General features: G+C 43.8%; 1 protein-coding gene and 2 long non-coding RNA genes across 7 annotated transcripts in view; 2 read left to right on the forward strand and 1 right to left on the reverse strand.

The window, feature by feature from the left end:
• Positions 1-699: 699 nt before the first annotated feature.
• On the forward strand, positions 700-9,010 carry LOC133376355 (uncharacterized). Of its 2 annotated transcripts, XR_009760457.1 has the most exons (5): positions 700-774; positions 2,148-2,299; positions 4,955-5,200; positions 5,769-5,840; positions 6,763-9,010. It is a non-coding gene; the product is annotated as an uncharacterized LOC133376355 (long non-coding RNA). The 2 variants fall into 2 exon arrangements; XR_009760458.1 differs by lacking the exons at positions 700-774; positions 2,148-2,299 and adding an exon at positions 4,147-4,231.
• Positions 9,011-9,017: 7 nt separating this feature from the next.
• LOC133376354 (uncharacterized) lies at positions 9,018-11,048 on the reverse strand. Its single transcript, XR_009760456.1, has 2 exons — positions 10,883-11,048; positions 9,018-9,508 (listed from the first exon to the last, which is right to left on the reverse strand). It is a non-coding gene; the product is annotated as an uncharacterized LOC133376354 (long non-coding RNA).
• The window catches only part of SESTD1 (SEC14 and spectrin domain containing 1), a 78,946-nt gene continuing 76,789 nt past the window's right edge, over positions 11,036-13,192 (forward strand). For 3 of the 4 annotated variants that reach the window (XM_061608317.1, XM_061608320.1, XM_061608318.1), the window contains exon 1: positions 11,036-11,172. The gene's annotated coding sequence lies outside the window, so the exon portion shown is untranslated. Of the gene's footprint in view, positions 11,173-11,317; positions 11,340-13,192 lie in introns of those variants that run through there. The other variant, XM_061608319.1, reaches the window with a different exon arrangement.

A 13,192-nucleotide genomic window follows, 5' to 3' on the forward strand; every position in this document is an offset into this window, starting at 1 on the left:
TACATGCGTATATGTATGTATGTGTGTAGTACATAGAATATGCATCATTAAATTTCTAGCCTTTTAATAAACTATACAATTTGATTACGTATCATCCATCAGATACTTGATAGTTCTTTGCAACTTGTAACTGACAATTAAAAGATGAATGCTTGCTTATGTGTTTGTGGAAATATTTTAGGATGGCTTTGATTTTTATTGCAGTGATGTTCTTGTAAACATCAGTCTAACTGATAGGAAAGCTTTAAAACAGAAGGTCTTACAGACTATCCTAAAGGTGATTAAACTATGGATTAATCTAATCGCCTTTGGAAGTTAGTCTACAGAGCAATTCTTCTCAATGAGAATGATTTATCTCTGGCTCTCACCAGCATTGTAAGCATTACTGTCCTGAAGGTATGTAGCTCTCTCAACACATCACAGTTAAGGAGCTGGTACTGGTGTAGGTGAGAACTCAAAAGGCAGGAAGGCATAGGTAGCAATTAATGTAGCAGAGGAAAGGGGACAGTAGCCCTCCAGCTGCACCACCAAACCAAATTGCTATGTTTTGAGATCTAGGATGCTCCACTTCAGACTATTGGGGGGGGGATCATCTGTTCCTCCAAAATAAAATACATAAATAAATTTTAAAAATCCACAATAAGTTAGCATGTAAGAAAGAAGTCTGTCTCCCTGACATTTTACTTTTCTATATACAGGAATAGATACTGCTTTGTATATGGAAATATTCAGTCATCTGAGCCTTTCCCTGCAGTCTGAATTAGTACAATTCAGGTGAGAATAAATCCAAATTCTTTGCTTTAAAATAGCTGGGTGCACTGATCTGAATGCAGATAGCATTTTGCTGCATTGACAGGGAAGGAAGATTTTCTTGACAGACTCTTTAGAGGCACTCCAAATATTACAAACTCCCACACCATGCCCCACACCACACCCCCATACCCTGCTGCCATGTGGTGAATCAACTGTGGTTGCCTATTCTTTAGAGGTTTTAAAAATTTAGCTGAAATTTCCTTTGAGTTCTCTCAGAAGGCAAGGCATTTGTAATGCAAACGAGCATTTTGGCCAGTGTAGGATAAACACTGCATTACAAACTCTTTTAGGGAGGGGGAACTTGCTTTAAGCCATACATGGGGAGACCTGAATTCAAATCCCCTTTGAGCCATAAAACTCACTGAGTGGTCATTTAATATTAAGCAGTTTTAAAATTCTTAAAATAAAACAAAACACAATCCTTTTCCGGTCATTATTTATCATCCCATCCTGCCCTCAGAGGCTTATTGTGAAAATAAAAGAGGACAACTCCCTGCGCGCCAACCAAACTCTTTGCAGGGACCCAAATGTGAATATGAACTTTAAAAGAATGAGCTACAGATTTTCTTCAGAAATAACTTTTGAATTGCCTGGTTGTGCCTGTCTTTTGTCCAAAGGTGGTGCACTAATAAGCACACATCACCATAGGAGAATTGTTGGGAGCAGGAGACTGATGATGCTGTAGACCTCTGTTCTGACCAGCAAGGGCTCTTTTTTATGTTCTTCACTACAAGGATTGATTAATTATCTAAAGCATTTGTATCCCACTCTTCAGCTGAATAAGGCTCCCAGAGGGACTTACAAAGATCAGTGATAAGGCAATGCCTGCCCTTAGGCTTACAAACTAAATGACATAACACAAAAGGAAAAGTGATTTGGAGAGAAGAGGAAAAGGAAAACTCAGACATTATTTCTTGGGGAGTTACCAGCTGGAATGGAAAAATTTCAAGGCACAGAGGAGCCAAAAACTGCTGGGCTGACAGCAGAGCCAACTGGGGGGCGGGGATGTCCTGCAGTCTCATCTCTCCCTCTACCTCATAGCGGTTGTAGATGACAGTTGAGGGGGAGCCTGATTTATTGTAACACATCTTAGCGTTGGGGCAAACACCCTTGCAGTTTAAGAACCTTCCCATAGACATATAGATACTTTAATTACAGGAAGACCCAACTTCATAGTGAAATTTTACTGTGATAAGCTGGTGCAATAGCACACCCAGAGTTTCTTTGGAGCCCCACAGGGGTTTAGGCACCTGGGTTGGCCACTGTGAGAACAGGATGCTGGACACTGGCCTGATCCAGCAGGCTGGACTTATGTTCTGATGCTTCTGCTCCAGGTGAGTTCCTTGGTGCTGCCTACCTCAAGTGACACTGGTGGCTCCGTCAGCCTTAGACTCTGTCTTAACTCAGCAATTCCTATGCACATTGAGAGTCCCCCGTGCCATAGCCGACACAGCAAGCACCATCAGCGCCCTTGCTGTAACTACTGGTGAGTAGCTGATAGGCCCTGCTAGGGCTCTTCCAGAACCACCTTCAAGCACCACTTCACTCTCTCTCTTTCACACACACACTTTGTCTCCTTGAAGCTTCTAGTCCTGAGGGTTTGACTCTGGCCATGTCTCCTAACGTGTCTCATCTGCATTCAGCTCCTGTCTCCGCGTTTCATCCCCAGGAGCAGATTAGGAAGCTGCCTTATACTGTATTGAGTCAGACCCTAAATCCCTCTAGGTTCTTCAGGGCTTCAGGTAGGGGACGTTCCCAGCCCTACCTGTGGGTGTCAAGGATTGAACCAGGGACCTAGAGACACTACCACTGAGCTCCAGTTCTGCCAGAGTGGTGAGGGGTTGCTTCCAGTGGCTGTTTATTGAGCATTCATCATGATTTGTTTGCTCAAAATCTGCAGGAAGGCTATACCACGCTGGCTGATGATGGATCATTCACTCTGATTTGTTTGCATTGAGGTTATACGATGCCATGTGAAGTAATTGTTATCCTCAATGTTACTTCCTATCAAGTTTTCTTACTGTGAGTCTGTGCTTTATTTTGATTTTATTCTTCTTGGAAGTTGCACAAGAGCTCTGAATCCACGTGAACTATGCAACCGTCATTTGCTGGCTTGTGATTGTTTGAATCCTACCTGCAAAATAGTGACAGGTTGGAAGGGCCCAGAGAGCACTGTATACAGAACAACACAACGGTTGCAAACACAAACGATCCTATCCCTTCATTTTCTCTTTGACTGCTTCTTTGCTGTGCTCTCCACAGAGCTGTTGCTGGTGGTGGTGGTGGTTAATTTCACATTCCTGTGGTTATTGTTTCAGAGTCAGCAGATACATTGTATCCAAGTTAAGGAAACTGTTGCAAAGGCAATTGATCATATAAATTATTTTCTCTTCCTAGTGCCGAGTGTGGGAAAGTGCCTGGGTCTGAGATTTCCCTGGTTTTTAATAGCTTTTAAATTATTTTTTCCCTCTTAAAGATGAAAGAAGGAATTGCCATCTCTATAAACATCTGGGGAATACCACTGCAAGGACAGTAGAGATTGTGCATGCTAAGGGGATTTCAGATAATACAGAGGGCAATGTTACATTGCAATATTTCTAGAGGCTGCGTGTGTTTCTGAACACACTGCATGTTTTCCTAATGGAATACTGAGAATTCATAATCATCATCCCTGACCATTTGCCATGCTGGCTGAAGCTGATGAGAGCTGGAGTCAGGTATCTTTAGGGACACCTTTTCCTCACTGCTGCTTTACAGAGGAGGGCCACAGCCATAAGCCAATTACATCGGGGTAGCCAATGTTGTGCCCCCCAGATGTTGCTAGGCTACAACTATCATCCCTGATCATTGGCCATACTGGATTGGGCTGATAAGAGTCAAACAACATTACAATAACAACTGGAAGGCACCACTTTGGCTGCCTTTGGCTTATGCCATCATTAATCTGTTTGTCTTTAAGGTGCCACAACAGTTCTGCTGCTACAAACTGACACTGACACCCTTCTGGAAATGCCCTACTTATGTACGTTTATATATGCATCCTTTCCCCCCCCAGAGAGCCGGTTGTTAAACATTTGCCAGCACACCACTGATGACATCTATGTACAGGCATACCCCGCTTAATGTCGCTTCACTTAATGTCACCTCGCTATAACGTACATGCTCCATATGCCTGTATTTCTCCAGAAACACAGCTAGCAAACCACTTACAGGGTTAGGGTTAGGGTTAGGGAGAGGCACGGCAGCGCAGCAGCAGAGGCTTTAGCACGTGGGGGTGGAAATAGAAGCGATTGCGCCACCGCAAATCAGCTGGGAGGTGCAATCATGATCAGCTGAGAGGTGTGGCAGTGCAGCAGCAGAGGCTTTAGTGCGGGGCTTTGAGGCTCCGCATGAAGGAGAGGGGGAAAAGTTTTAAAAGGTAGTGCTTCACTTTAAGGACATTTTCGGTTTACATACTCGCTCTGGTCCCATTGAGTACGTTAATATATTACTGTATTTATGATCGAGCAGACTAAAAACCTGTATCACATTTTCTCAGAAGCAATTTGCATAGAGTTGGAAGGGGCAAGGAGGAGGAGTTGGAGCGGTGGGCACTCAGGGTGTTCCAGACAGAACAAGAGATCTGGGAACCACAGAGGGAATGTTCTTACCAGTTTAACCGAGTTCTCCGGGTGTGCCTAACACCACATGTGGGAGAGAACGATGTCCCTAGACACAGTGAATGACATAGCCGCTGAGTTAAGCAACCCCTTACTCCAGCCACTTATGTGCACCCCACACTTTTCAAGCAGGGCAAGATGTCTTCCAAAGCAACAACCATCTCGGCCCTATTTTTCTTTTTTCCTCCATGCTACACCGTGGGAGAAATTATGTTGCATGGCATCCAATGTTGCAACATGTCAATAGTTGCACATAAACCAAGTGTATGGCAAGAAGGGATGCCTGCATGTGCTGACAAACTGTTGTTGTGTTGTTTGCAGGTATTTTAATTTGGAACTGAACCATGTTTAAAGTATAAATGTTGCATTCCTTTTCAAAATGATTATTGGATGCATTGTCTACCGTCACTTTGGTAGGATAATAGTTTCATGATTTTTACTGAAGTTAAAAAAATTGTTTTTTCCAACTCTTTCTTTATTAGTATTATTACTATCCATCCAGCCACGTTCTCCGTAGGGGAGGAAGAACACATCTACCAGGAAAGGCTCTCCTGCCCAAGGTGAACTGCAAACAAGAGGAGTAAAGAGGCAGGAAAGGAGGGGGACAGAGAGATGGGGAAAGCCGATTCAAGAAACAGAGGATGGAACACCAAGGGCTTGTCTCTTCTGATGTTGGAGGTCAGGAATGTTGCAGTGGAGCCCGAGGTCCCAGCTGGCATTCCTGAGAGGTATTAGAGTTTTTCTGCAGCTCTACTCTATGCAAAGCACTGCGACTTCAGACCTGGAAGAGATGGGGGGGAGGTGTGTGTAGCAAGCCATTATTGGATTTTCCCCTGCGGAAAAGGCTAGGAAGGTGGCTTGTGTGATTTGGGGTACCAATTTTTAAATTTATGTATTCATTTGTTTTATTTCTATACCGCCCCATGGCCAAAGCTCTCTGTGCCGTTTACAGTAACTGCAAAACAGAACAGCACAGAAACATGTGGATTTGGCATTACAAAGGGAAAACAAGTCCACCAATTCCAGTGTTCCCTCAGTTTGGGCTGCCGCTTGCAGCTTATTTGAGAATTTGTCTGAAGCCTGTCTCTCCACATTATTTCTCCTTGGTGCTGTGGCACTGAATTTCCCCATTCAACGCAGGACAGTAATTAAACAGTGACATAGTACTGCCTCAAGTATTTCAAACAATGTGGTAACCTAACTATTTTATTTGGAATGCACCAACCTATATTAGTTTGAATTTTTTTTGAAATAACATGCATGGGTATAGAACTTGATATTACTTTTGTCTTGCAGGGAGAGCAACCGTTTGCAATGAAGAGGCTGGAGATGTGCATAGAGATGAAGATTTCTGTGCAGAGCAAACAGGTAGGCTTTCTTTTATCCCATTTAGGAAAATAGCAGTGGTTTCCCATGGAGTTCCTCTGAGGATGAGTGGCATTGAGTGGCCAAAGGCGAACCAGTGACCTTCATGGCTAGGTGCTTATGGATCCCTGGTCCTACACCTTTACCACTGTACCTAAATGGCTCTCATTATTCAAATGGCAAGAAATAAGGAAATGCCATTTCATCCATGGAGGTGACTTGGACAGTTCATCTCCTTTATGTATCTCCACTTTCTTTTGGTTTCTTAAATGGTTTGCATTGTAATTAACGTGGAGGTCCTTGGTATACAAATATGCTGTCTTCTCTCTTGCACCTGTTACAGAAACACCACTCTGTTCCCAGAGCTTTGAAAAGTGAGTTTTGGAACTACAACTCCGAACAGCCCAATCCAGTGCCCGTGCTGGCTGTGGCTGATGGGACTTGTAGTTCACTAACAGAAATTGTCCAAGCTCTGTCTCTTCTGAACAACGCTTACAAGAACTGGTGTTCCTGAATAATTTTTCATTGCACACTTTTTTTGACTTCAGGTTTTTAATGTGCAAGTGTTACTGCCGTCAAGAGTTGTTAATTTTTTTTTAACAAAGAATCCAGACATTTGAATCATTGATTGTTAAAGCAATGTGTAGTGGACACCACCCTGACCCCATCCCACTGTGGCTATTGTCGTGCTTTTTCACCAACACTGGTCTGCTAACAACAGTCATTACTGTGTGCCAAGGTGCTCCAAGTTGTTAGTATACACACTATTCCTATCACCAAACTACAACTGCCAGAGCTGGCCGCAAAGAGGGACTGATTGTTAAACCACCCGGACCACTGTTGCTGTATGTTCTCAATCTGAAATCGTTGCAAAGACTGTGTTAGGTTTCACTGTATTTTCATTCTTGTCTCGCCATGTCTCCAGAAGGTTTGGAACCAGATGCACCTGAACTTGAACATGAGGATGCGGAAGATGCACATGGAAATGTTGGTACATTGTTTAAGGGGGATTATTTGAACAGTGTGTGGGCGTTACTCCTGCAATGTAAGACAAATTATGGACCCTCTTAGTTATGGCGTGGAAGAATGATTCCCATCATTTCGCAGAACAACACTAACATGTAACGTTGTGCAATTCACAGACCCAGCAGTGCACAACCCCACAGTGACCCTGTCACTGGCAGTTCGTCTTGCAGCACTGAGATGAAAAAAAAACCAAAGGAACACATGCAGAGACACTGCTCATGTCTATACTGGAAGCGGCAAAAGAGGACGCTTGTAGGAGAGAGCAGCAGCAACTGAACATGAGCAGTTCATGTTGCTAATGAGAGAAAATAACGACCTTTTTCGTCAGAGCCTTGCCACTATAGACGAGCATGCTGCACAGAATATGTGGGTCAGAAACAAGTACTTGGACACAATGAATGGGATAGTCTCGGCTGTTACTGCCATTGTGTCTAATCTCGAAACATTGACCCGCACTTTCCAGGAACAAACCAATGCTGCTGCTAGCGGTGGCAATGTAAGTGGGATTGGTGGGAAAACCAGAACACAAACCATCAGTGTGCCACTGCAGCAGCTTCCAACAACATCCTCTACCTGTGACAGTAATTTAAGTAGGAAGAGAAAAAGACCACCTTTGCCCACAGGAAAGGAAAACAAGGGACACACCACAAAACCACAAAGATCTGTTTGCCCTTCTTTGCAGGCAAACACCCCAAAACCACCAAGTTTCCAGTTGTCCCCTTCTTCTCAGGACCTCATATCTTCCAGTGGTGAGTCTGATGATGAGACAGTAATTGATGCAGAGAGTTCATCATCAGTTGCACAGATTAGGCCACCACCAAGTCCCATTGCTGGAATGGTTAACCCACACAGCTCAGAAGTGTGTCCATCCCAGTTCGGTGCCCCCTCAATCCAGCCACTTACGTCCACCCCGCAATTTTCTCGCCATGTAAGACGTGTCAGAAAGCCACAACCCTATAGCCCCTAGGTGTATGTTTGTACATGCTTAACCCAAGGATAAATAATGTTTCATGGCTTTCACGGTTGCAAAATGACTATAGTGGCACACAACAATTTATAGACAGAAGGGGTGCATGCATGTGCTTATAATTGGAGTTGGGTTAATGCAGTGTACAATGTGGCCTCCATTACTTTCATCCTATCGATTGCTGTAATGCAAATGTTCTCAATTTCTTTCACGACGTCCTTGAGCGAGTAGAGACTATCTCCAAGCTCTGAGCTGTGAAAGCAATGGAAGAATTTGGTGCACATAGCGTACTCAGGTGCAATGCTTAACGTTTCCCTTTATAGGCACATCATGTGGTTTGGTTGTTTCTGCACTGTCTGAAGCTCAGAAAGTTTGTGGAATATTAATTCAGCTTGCCTTGACTTAAACATTTGCTTTCCATCACTTGGATTCTGCAGAGGAGATTCTTCATAACTGTGGTGTGCGTGGACTCTGACACCTTCTCAGTTTGTGTTACGGTCGCAAGGTCCATGGCCTGCTACTGACTCTGTATCTTTAGAAGAGAAAGTCAGCCAAGCTGTGCAGGGGTTAGGGAGAATTCAGCGTTGTGGTTTTTCTCAGTGCAGTGCTGCAAGAAGACATGCACTTGGCTGACTTTCTCTTCTCCTAAAGATATGGTATCAGCCTCAGGCCATGGACCTGGCAACCCTAGTTTGTGTCCACCGGTTGATATAACATGTTCTGTGCTTCTGTGAATGCGTAGGTTTCTCTTGTGGGCATTCGACTACTACGTAAGCAATACCCAAGGATGCATTTCATGTGACACCGAACAAGAAGTCATAAAATGCTATACCTTGCATTTTCTATGGTTGGTGTGATATATCCTGAAAGACGATTGCTACCTATGGCCAACCTCTTTTTTTTGTGTGTGTGCATGTATTCAAACGGTTTTTGCGTTGGAGCTCAGTGTTGTTAATGAAGGGTTCTTGTACTGTTTCACTGTGTTTAAAGTTTAGATGTTAAATTACATAGCAAAAGAATGACTTCTGGTTATGACTGTATTGGCACAAGTCACTTTTGTGAATGATGTTTTTGAATTGCATTCCTTTGTAATAGGTGCAGCAAAACATGGGATTGCTTTCTGCACATAAGTTTATGGGCTGTTAGAACACAATGTCTTAATCTGTACGTAAGAAATAAAGCGGGCATTCTTTCCGAAATTGTTTTATTCTCAATGCTTAACAAAAATGCGCTCCGGTAATTATTGCAGCAAAGAAAGTATCATAAACACTGAAAAAATGGGAGCAGCAGTTTGGATTGCTCAAGAAAATGCCCACCTGAATGATCTGCTGTGGAGGGGACTGCTTTCTGTGTTTGAGTAATGCATGAGTGCATTAGCACAGCCATGAACAACTATGGCATTAAAGACTGACTCTAATTTAAACTATTGTTGAGCTTTTGGTCAGGTCCAGCTGCAGGGCTCTTCATGACAGCAAAATAGGCGAACCTTCCCTCCTTTCCCAAATGTGTGCCAGTGTGTCACACGAGGGAGCCACACCACCCTTCTATTAAGGGGTGTGTTGGTGTGTTCTTCTGCACAAGGTGAGCTGGGGTGGGCCCTTCAACATTCTGCTCATGACAAGGGGCTGTTTCCCAAATCATCTCATCAGCAGCCACGAGTTGAATGACCGTCCATTATCTGAAACCAAAAGAAATCACATTATTACTGTTGAGTTTCGTCGTTGTTGCAACAATGTGATACTTTAATATACAGCAGGGACTGCCCATGACTACTAACCCGAGGAGTAAGTAAAGGGGGGTGCCCACCCCAAAATCTGCTCTGGGATAGGGGAGGGTGTCCTCTAAGAGATGCCACTGCATCCCGCCTGACCAAGAGCTTCTGCTGGGCGCAGGGCACGGAGGAGGGCATCTATGCAAAACCAAGCAGAGAAAAACTTACAGGAAAAAATAAGCAACTGGGGGTGCCCACCCCAAAATCTGCTCTGGGCCAGGACAAATCATACAGCCCAGGAAAGGGGAGGGTGTCCTCTATGAGATGCCACTGCATCCCGCCTGGCCTAGAGCTTCTGCTGGGTGCAGGGCACGGAAGAGGGCATCTATGCAAAACCAAGCAGAGAAAAACTTACAGGGGAAAAAAAGTAACTCAGGGTACCCACCCCAAAATCTGCTCTGGGCCAGGATAAATCATACAGCCCAGGAAAGGGGAGGGTGTCCTGTATGAGATGCCACTACGTCCCACCTTGCCCAGAGCTCCTGTTGCACGCAGGGCACGGATGAGGGCATCTACACAAAAACAAAGCAGACCAAAACATACAGGAAAAAATAAGTAACTGGGGGTGCCCACCCCAAATTCTGGTCTGGGCCAGGACAAATCATACAGCCCAGGAAAGGGGAAGGTGTCCTCTATGAGATGCCACTGTGTCCCACCTGGCCCAGAGATTCAGCTGGGTGCAGGGCACGGAGGAGGGCATCTACGCAAAACCAAAGCAGACCAAAACTTACAGGAAAAAATAAGTAACTGGGGGTGCCCACTCCTAAATCTGCTCTGGGCCAGGATAAATCATATACCCCAGAAAAGGGGAGGGTGTCTACTATGAGATGCCAGTGCAGTCCTGGCCCAGAGCAGATTTTGGGGTGGGCACCCCCAGTTACTTATTTTTTATGATATCATTATGTATTTATGGTAATATCAGAAGCCTGATGATTTTGATTGCATAAATGCATTGTTATTCTTGATGGGGAGAGTCCCCCGATCACAGTGATATATCATACAGGGTACCCCAACATATATTTTGGGGTTCAGAGACATGCTAAGTTTGGCTTGAAGTGTTTTTTTAGTGTTTTGAACTTTCAAGCAAATAAGGAGCTGGGAACTAGGAACCAACTCCAGCGTCGTAACTCAAAGGTGGCACAAACCAAAGCAGGCTTTCTTCTCCCCCATCTCATCCCATCCCGGGTAAGCGAGGGGGCTGTGGATGGCATGTTGCTTCCATTGCAGCTCCCACCCTGCCTGGCTGGGGATTTCTTTGCTCGCGCCCGCTTGCGCACTTACCCCCGCTAGCTCCTTCGCTCGTCCTCCATTACAGCAACTTAAATTCAAATTTCCCGCTCTTGCATCCAAGAGCCTGCGTTAGTGTGCTTCGGTGCAGAGAGCACACGTCATATTCTGTGGACCAATTGGCTCATAGGGGCGGAGTTAGAGGTTGGACTTTGGGAAAAACCGGAAAGAATGTTTGATGTGTGGCTGCAAAAACAGAGGTTTTCTGAACATTTAAAAAAGCGAAAAAACAGGCGAAAAAGCGGAAAAACACATAGCGAATAGGGGAAATGTGGATTATCCAGGTGAGTTTGGATGAGCCCGTTGTCCCCCTTCTTTTCCCTTCAGGGATTCCTGTTTAACCTGGTCATTTCTGCCATTGGATTTCTGTCTTTCGTGGTGGCAGGGAAGGAGCCGCATGAAGCAGCAACTTGATCTCTTTATTCTCAAGGACAGGATCCTTCTCTCCACGGTTGTTGTCAGTTTTAATCATAGTCGCGTTTAAGATCAGAGCAACAGGTTTCTCCATGCAACTTACGCGTTTGGTGGCTTTTATACAAACCTAGTATTAAGCAACCTCGCTGTTCTCTGTAGAGCAGAGTCAGCCTTCTGCCTCTCTGCCGCTATCTATTGCTCGAGTTTTTCTCTCTCTCCCCCTCCCTTTTTCCTTGCCTTCTTTCTCTTTGTGTTGTCACTTTCCAAACCTTGCCTTTACAAGCGGGTGAGTGCAGAAAGGCACCAGTCTCTTTCTTTCTTATGTTCTGCTACTAAAGTATTTCACCTTTTTTGTCCACTTTTCATTTAACTTTCTGTGTAGCTTTATCTAAACTTTAAAGTGGGTTATTAAAAAAAATACCCCAGAGGGACGGTAATTTTGTGGGAAAGAAATAGGCGCTGCCTTGTCTGTGAGAAGAGGGACAGAAGCTTGCATCCTAGCCTGGAGATGAATGGATGTGGCTTCTTATGAATCTTTCACTATGACTTGTCACTGATAGTAAAAATGTAACCCAGGGTGCTGTTCTCTGGCCGTCTTGTGACTTCTGGTGTAGTCAGGGCTTTGGCATCTTATCCTTTTGCCTTTGTGAAAGAAATGCATGACTAGAGTAGTTGATTCAGCACAGCAGCATTTTGAAATGTGTTTACCATATCTCTTGGTTTTGGACAGGTCCATTGTTTTTACATGTTTGTCTCTTCCTTTCCGCTTATACTGCACCATGCCACCTAGTGGGAAAGTGGCTGATTTAAAAGAATTTCCATTTTCAAAGTATTGTGTGGGAAATTGAAAGGCTGTGTATGTGCACTTTTCTTTTTTAAAAAAGATGTGGAATAATTTCAGGTGTTACAACTTCAGTGACTAAAGCAGGTAATAGTTCTTTGATCCTAGTTGAAGAGAAGATGACAAATCTATTGTCTATTTACTTGAAGAAAAATGTAATGGATCTTTGCAGTCATATGAACATGTAAAAATGGTGGCTCTGCAGATACCTCCTCATATCAGCATTCCTGTTGTAATCTAGTAGCATTGATTTTCTTCTCCCCTTCCTTGCTCCATGATTTTTAAAGGTGAAACCAGGAATAGCTGTCTTGTGCTTTCATCACCATGGTGAAGTTTTAATTTTCATGAGAAAATGTTTTTTTCTAATTTGAAGAGATCATAGTCTTCTCTGAAACTGATTCATTGTAAAGGGAAGGATGACGGCAAGTTAAAACTGAGAAGGCAGTTTCAAAGGCCTAGTCCTGATGTTGTATTGAATGCCATGGTAATATTTACAGATACTGACTGAATATTTCTTGAACAATGCAGAATATTCTAAAAATCTACATTGTTATTCCATGCCTTGTATAGAACTATGACAGTAGGCCTTGAGATCTGATCTGCACAAATAATATTGGATCAGAGTCTTGGAGAAATTCTGTACTGACTCTTCTCCCCCCACCCTTATATGTTGATACAGATAGGGAATATTTTGTGGAGAATTTTGTTTAATCATTCTGTCAACAGAAATCTAAGGAGGGGTTCTCTTCTGAAACTTTTGGTATAGATCACTCATTTTTTTATTTTATAATCTGGTATTTGCAGTTGTGCTCACTTTCATGTTATTTTGTAAATAGCTGGAAGCAGCAGGATGACTCCTCTGCTAGGTGGTCAAAAGCAAATAATCTTGTATATCTCAGTTGGCCTCGTCTTGACAGATCTTGTATATCTTGTTCAATTCCTCAGCAGAGGAACTGAGAGGAAAGAGAAGAGGTTATGTGCACGGAAGGAATAGCAAATGACAGAGAGAAGAAAACACTTGCAGCTGCCAGAAATGGTAGAGTGGGAGT

Source organism: Rhineura floridana, chromosome 2, assembly GCF_030035675.1.
Source record: "Rhineura floridana isolate rRhiFlo1 chromosome 2, rRhiFlo1.hap2, whole genome shotgun sequence".
NCBI lineage: Eukaryota > Metazoa > Chordata > Lepidosauria > Squamata > Rhineuridae > Rhineura > Rhineura floridana.